At 41.6% G+C, this 7688-nt stretch overlaps 1 long non-coding RNA gene across 1 annotated transcript; it reads left to right on the top strand.

Moving 5' to 3' along the window:
- Nucleotides 1-2690: 2690 nt before the first annotated feature.
- On the top strand, nucleotides 2691-3618 carry LOC115466762. Its single transcript, XR_003941586.1, has 2 exons — nucleotides 2691-3349; nucleotides 3384-3618. It is a non-coding gene; the product is annotated as an uncharacterized LOC115466762 (long non-coding RNA).
- The last annotated feature ends 4070 nt before the right edge of the window (nucleotides 3619-7688 follow it).

Here is a 7688-nt window from a genome sequence, read left to right as displayed (position 1 = left end):
CTTCCCCGTCTTCCAATCCCTCGAGTCGCCTATGTGGGAACAGGAAGTTGAAGGAGAAAAAAAAAAGCTTCTGGGGGCAGGTGTAAAGCAGCGTGTAGTGGTTTCTCACTGAAGCTGCCGTCAGCTCAGGGGATTGGAAGAATTGGGGGAGGGGGAAGAAAGATACCGGGTGCTGCAGTGCTGGAAGGAGAGAAACATAGATGCTGCTAGTTTTTTTTTTTTTTTTTTTTTTGGGGGGGGGGAATTCCTCCCCCCCCCCCAAAAAAAAAAAAAAAAACAAACTATGCCCATGCATTCTGGAGAGCTGCTCTTTTTCCTGTTGGCTGCCTAAAAGCACATGGCTTAAGCTGCCATGGCAGAACTCAAAGGCTGTGCACTGATGGGAGGAGCAGGGAAGACTGGGTGGGCCTGAGCTGAGCCGTAGCTACACCCCTGGTTGTTTCCCTGTCCCTGGAGGGGCTGACAATCTAATTTTGTACCGGAGGCAATGGGGGATTAGGTGAGTTGAACCAGCCACCTCTGGATGCCAAGATCGGTGCTCTAACCACTAGGCCACTCCTCTCCTATATTCTCCTCCCATTCTCCCTGTGGATTGCTTCCATGCCTGACAACAGGTGCTGATGTATTCTGTTTCTCTCTAAACTCAATTCTTAGCTCAAGTGACCAAAGTCTTCCTTTTTAATGAACCTTGTACCCTGCTCTTGTCTTTTTTTTTTTTGTAGTACTTATACTAGTAAAAGGTTAACCTTCAATTCTGAGTTTACCAAGAAAAGCGTACTGGATAGGATCTGTGGGGATCACCAGCTACACAAATTTACCTAGCCATGTTTGCATTTATTGTTAGAAATATTTTGGGAACAACAGTCAAACTGTCTGTATTGGGGAAAGGCTCTTGGTACTTTTTACCCATGGACTCTGCACTACGTTTCAAAGAGAAAGAATATGCATAATTTCACTTTGCTGTCAGTGGACATTTGCAGACATGTTGTGTAGATACTTTCAATGGAAAATAATGCACATAGTACTGAAAACATACAGTACTAAAAATACAAGCTACAAGTATTGTGTTCTGATCCTGGCCAAAAATGCATCCCTAGGAAAGTCTCTTTTTTTCATGTGGTGAAGTGTACATAATGTGAAGCACAGATTGATAGCAGGCAGTTTTCAAAAGGCTAATTGACGTCATATAAACAGCTCTGAAAGCTGCTTCTATATATTTAAAGTAATATGTTAATGAGGCAATTTTCAAAACTTTCCTATAAGTAAAGGCGCAGTTTGAAAATCACCAGCTATGAACGAAGGTAAAAGAATGCATATTATGGGTGCAATTCTATAAGTGGACGCCTCCTTTTCGGTACCCTAATGCTGTGCGGTGACAGCTTATTATTCTTTAACAGCATCGGGGCACCCAGATTCCATTACGGAATATTAGCATAACCTGATTTAGGCATGCACAAAATTGTAGGTGCCCACAGTTACACCAGTCATAGACCTGGCATAACTGGGGCCATTTCAATATGGCAAGGGCATATATAACTTCTAGTAGTCTTAAGTTCCAAGTAAGTGGCAGCACTGCACATGCCACCCCTTCCATGCGAATGTCCCTTGCATTTACATGATATGCCACATACACATACACATGCTCTTACAGGACAGCACTCAGTCACTTTGCTGCTCCTTACTTTTCTATGCATACCTGCAAAGATGTTGGTATTGTGTACATTTATGCATGCAAATACCCCAGGATTCTATATAGCATGACTTAAGTTGCGCACAAATCCAGTGGATGCGCGCTTGCTGCTTAGTTAACAAGCCAATCAGTGCCAATAACTGCCACTTAATCAACTGACACTAATTGGCATTAATTAGAATGTACACTCATAACTAGTTTAAGTATATTCTGTAACATGATGTGCGTAAATTTGAGGCTGGAAAAAAAGTTTTTAAAGTGGGTTTTTTTTGATGGGAGGGGGTTAGTGACCACTGGGGGAGTCCGGGGAGGTCATCATCGATTCCGTCCAGTGGTCATCTGGGCAGTTGGGGCACTTTTTTGGGACTTGTTCGTGAAAAAAAAAAGGGTCCAAAAAAAGTGACCCAAAATCGCAGTAAAAATGCCTTTTTTCCCCCGATTATCAGCTAAAGACGCCCATCTCTCCTCGGCTGATGACCACGCCCTAGTCCCGCCTCCAACACGCCCCCGTCAACTTTACTCATTTCCGCGATCAAGTGCAGTTGGAAACGCCCAAAATCGGCTTTCGATTATACCGATTTGGGCGCCTTTGCGAGAAAAACGCCCATCTCCCGATTTGGGTCGAAATATAGGCGTTTTTCTCTTTCGATTATAAGTGGGATAGTTGATTAGGGGGCATGGCCATGGACGTTTCTAAAATCTATGTGTGTAGTTATTGAATATACCTGACCCGCGCCCAATTTAGGCGTCAGCATTTACACCAAGTTACTTGATGTAACTGTCTGTGACTAAATTTAGTTGCACGGATGGGCGCCCAGCATGGTCTATAATTTAGGCATATTTTGTATTGGCACCAATTTTTTTAGGAGTGATATATAGAATCCATAGTGTGTAAATGCAGGCACTCACTTATAATATGACCTCTGCTGAAAAGAGCTATGGCTGTGGAAAGTACTGTAAAGAGCAAACAAGGATTTAATTTCAAGATCCCCATGCACTCTGTACCTGTGAACATAAATTTTCAAAGGGAAATTCTGAAGGGAGTTTTCCTTTGAAAATATTCTGTAACGCATCACGGGGAGTTTTAAAATTACACCTCTTTTTATTGCAGGAGTGTTATATTCCTATATTAATGTGAACACAAAGGTCCTTTATTGTAAAGTCTTTCTCTGGCTTGGTGTGGTAGGAATAAAGCATGATCTAATTTCTCTATTTCTTTAATGCAGGTTTGATCATTTTTTTCTGAATATTTGTACAGTAAGTTAACTTTACAAAGGCATTTTTGACAGTATACATGTGTAAACTAAAGCTTATAATATCATCCCAGAAGTACCAGTACATCTGATGACAAGACTTGTATGTGACTCTGTAGAAGACATGTTCAGAAGCGGGTGTTGGGTAGAATCATGATTTACACATGTACTTTGTAAAATGCATGCAAGCAGGTGTAAATATCTGTTGCTTCATTTTAGCTAAGCAGTTTTTCTGAGGCGATTTTAGAAAGACTAAAAATAGGCACCTGTTGCCCTCTCCATTTAGGCGACTTGCTGTAAAATGACCCTTTAAATGGATTCTCAATCGATTGGGAAACCTTGGAGTTCTGGAGCATATGGTTGAAGGTCCAATGAAGTATGTGAAATGAATATCTAAAACACAGGTGTATATCCATCGACCTAGCTATGTATATTTAAAGAGTGAGAAGAAAAGGGCTAGTTTTAACCCAAAAGGTATCACTGCACCTCCAAATCCAATACTGGTAACCTTTCTACCTAGGATAACAAGGGTCCCTTCAACTAGGAAACAATAGCACACTGTCAAAAGCAGTGTTAGTATGGCCTTGGATATAATTGGACATTCAGGTCTTCCAGCATGATCAGTTATTAAAGACTAGTAAAAAAAAAAAAAAAAAAGCCCATTTCTCACTGAAATGAAACAAGCGCTAGCAAGGTAATGACCTTCTGCCATTAATGTTCTCCCCCCAACACCTCCCTCCCCCCTCTCTCATCTCAGGACCCCCCTCTATCCAGGCTCCCCCTCTCCTCCGATGTCCGCGCCCCCCCCCCTCCCATTTCCGCTGGCCACCGCCTCCCTCCCTCTGTGGCCTCCAACAGCAAGGAGGACGTGTGCGGGTGCCCCAGCCCTTCGTACGTGGCAGCTGCTGTTTAAAAAGTTTTACCTCCTGCTCGTCCGCTAACACTGAAGTGCAGCAAGTACAGATGCCGCTTGTTTCAGCTGTTCCTCTGGTCTCGCCCTCAGTTCCTGTTTGCAGAAGGGACACTACACGGCTTCGCTGCCACGGAGTCAGCCTCAGAACGTTGGACGTGCGAATTATTATATTAGAAATGGTCTGGAACAGAACTTTGCTTGGTTAGAGGCAGTTGAACCACCTTCTTTTTGTTGAGATGGCACCTGCTTTGTAAACAGAGTAATGCTACACCCCCTCAAGATGTAGAAAATAAAATGTACCAAATTAGATTAAGGTAGAATCTAACATTCCATATCTATCTTAAGGTCAGTACAGTATTTTCAGTGATATGTTCATCATTCCATACCGCTGGGCTATGCTAGGAATACATGAGGTGTTTAATGCCTCTCCTATTTTTCTGTTTAAGAGAGTGTCTAACATCAGGGATTATTTTAGTCAAATTAGCTTTTGGTTGAAACATATGAATGGCTTAACATGGTCTGTGGGGTCACTTGGCTATTCTATCTATGGCTGGTGTTTAGTGTGTCCTCAGTCATTTGAGAGGATCATTTTTTGTATTGGAGAGTCAAAGATATCCCGCTTAACTGCACCATTTCATTTCACAAGGGATCTGCCGATCCCTCACAACTGAAAGTGTGATATTGCACCGCCTCCCCACCAGCAGAAATGCCACTGAAAAACTCCCACACTGTTCAAAGCTGCCTAGTGGGAACTCTTAATAAAACAGGCACCTTTTTCAAACTTGCATAAGTGCCCTTTCACCGCACCACATACAGACATACCAACTGCATATGAACTTGCTAAGTATTTCAACGAAAAAATTGTAAATCTACTTAAACTACCCAAAGACAACACTGATATCGAAATCTTCCTTGACAAGCTGGACCCAACCAATGGAGAATACCCGGCCGACCACATATGGCTTAACTTCGCCCTCCTCACCATCGATACAGTATCACGGGCGTTCAATAGGTTCACCAACACTCACTGTAAACTAGATACCTGCCCCAACTACCTATTGAAATCCGCCCTTAACCACTTCATAACAGATCTCACATCCCACCTAAACTACATGCTCCAGCAAGGCCTATTCCCGCAGGAAAAGGACAATATCTTACTCACCCCAATTCCAAAAGACACCATGAAAAAAGCAAACGATATCACCAACTACCGACTAGTAGCATCCATCCCGCTGCCAGTCAAATTGATGGAAAGCATGGTAGACAAACAACTTACAGAATACATAAACAAATTCTCAATATTGCACGAATCGCAATCAGGTTTTCGCCCTCTACACAGCACAGAAACAGTACTACTCACTCTAATAGCCAAATTCAAGCAGGAAATAGCAAGAGGTAACAACATCCTCCTCCTATAATTCGACATGTCAAGCGCATTCGACATGGTAAACCACAATATACTAATAAGACTACTCGACAAATTCGGAATCGGTGGCAACACACTTAACTGGATCAAGGGTTTCCTAACCACAAGAACATATCAAGTAAAATCAAGTTCAAACATATCATCAACGTGGAAAGCAGACTGTGGCATACTACAAGGGTCACCGCTATTGCCAATCCTCTTCAACCTAATGATGACACCACTCAAAGCCTTATCCAGCCAAGGTCTGAACTCTTTCATCTATGCAGACAATGTCACTATATTCATTCCTTACAGAGCCACCCTGACAGAAGTCACTAATGAAATCAAGATCGGCCTGAACACCATGGAATCCTGGGCTAACGCATTTGAACTAAAACTCAACAAAGACAAAACACATTGTCTCATCCTCTCATCCCAACACAGCACGCAAAACCCCACAATTATCAACACCCCAGATCACACCCTTCCAGTCTCAGACAGCCTGGACCACAACCTAACCCTAGAGTCCCAAGTAAAATCCACAACAAAAAAAAGATGTTCTACTCTATGTGGAAACTCAAACGCGTGAAACCATTCTTCCCGAGGGAAACATTTTGCAACCTAATACAATCAATAGTACTAAGTCATCTAGGCTACTGCAATGGAATCTACGCGGGATGCAAAGAACAAACCTTAAAGAAACTTCTGACTGCGCAAAACACGGCAGCAAGACTCGTCTTCGGAAAAACGCAATTTGAAAGCGCAAAACCCCTCCGAAAAACTACACTGGCTTCCAATCAAGGAACGCATCGCCTTCAAAATTTGTACTATGGTTCACAAAATTATCTACGGCGAAGCACCGGGATACATGACAGACTTGATCGACCTACCAACCAGAAATACATCTGAATCAACATGTACATACCTAAATCTACACTACCCAAGTTGCAAAGGTCTCAAATATAAATCAATTTACGCAGCCAGTTTTTCTTACATCAGCACACAACTGTGGAACGAACTGCCAAGGGCCTTGAAAACCATGAACAACCAACTACACTTCAGAAAATCACTAAAAACTCACCTGTTCAAAAAGGCACATCCTTCTGACCCAACAGAAGTACATAAGTATTGCCATACTGGAAAAGACCAAAGGTCCATCGAGCCCAGCATCCTGTTTCCAACAGTGGCCAATCCAGGTCATAAATGATTGATTCCTGCGACACAACATGACTATAACGCCTCAGCTAAACAAATCTTTTATGTAGCTATATCACATGATCTTATTCTACCTCAACATAACTCTGTAATTGATTTACCCTGGAGCCTGTAAACACCTCTCCGGCGCTATGTAAGCCACATTGAGCCTGCAAATAGGTGAGAAAATGTGGGATACAAATGTAACAAATAAATAAAATAGTTCCCAGCTGCTTCTTTAACATTAAGTGAGAATGAGATGTCTATGACAGTCAAGTAAATTTGTGAAGACGTGTTTAAACAAATAATCCACTATGGCAGCTTCTTTGAATGTATTTGGGTTACTGTGTATCTGAGCGTAAACATTGATCTCAGGTTGGTAAATTCTCAGGCACTGTTGTTTTAACGTATGCTTTATGAATCATTTTGAAAAATGATATATGGTGTTGAGATTTTGATAAATTGTGATAACCAGCACTTCAGAACTGACATCATCTAGTGCATCTGCATCAGTTTATGTGATAACATTTGTAAAGTAAATAAAACACTGTATTAACCTTAAAATATTACTCTAGAATCTTATAGCCACTTGACTTGTGAAAAATAAAACTTGTACATTTATCTAGAATTTTGGGGTGCTCTTGCTGTATACCCAGTTATCCTCTGAACTCAGCCAAAGCAATGAGGAAGCAGCTATGAGAGAATGCAGACCCCCCAGTAGGATCTGGAGCATCACAGGAGGAGGTGCGATAGAAGTAATGTTCCTCTGGCACCTCCCAAAGCTTAAATTATGAAACAAAACCATTTTAATTCAACTTCATTGGACCATACACCTCTAAACAACATTTTAAAGTAGCTGCTGACTAGGGTGCAGTGGCTGTAAATGTTTAAGAACATGTACAGAGAACTGTCTAGCTTGTCTGTCAGTGACTGTATAAAATCATATTCAGGTGCATTTTTATCATTTGATTTCTGCAGAGCTTCTGTATGGCTAGACATTCTATTTTAGACACTCCAGAGGACTATGAGTTGGTTGACCTTGCCGTCTGGAAACTCAATTTTGTACTTTAACAGTTGTATATTTATTGATTTCATCAGGTCCCTCTGCATCCTGACCAAAGGGCAGAACATCCTTACCCTACTGCTATGGTAAAAAATGGAATGGTTATTTCAGTTATAAGTGATGGCTTTATTTTACAATGCTTGATGTCAGTTAGGTTTATTGATTTTATT

This window comes from Microcaecilia unicolor, chromosome 3 (assembly GCF_901765095.1).
Source record: "Microcaecilia unicolor chromosome 3, aMicUni1.1, whole genome shotgun sequence".
Lineage (NCBI taxonomy): Eukaryota > Metazoa > Chordata > Amphibia > Gymnophiona > Siphonopidae > Microcaecilia > Microcaecilia unicolor.
This window is presented reverse-complemented; position numbering and strand designations above follow the sequence as displayed.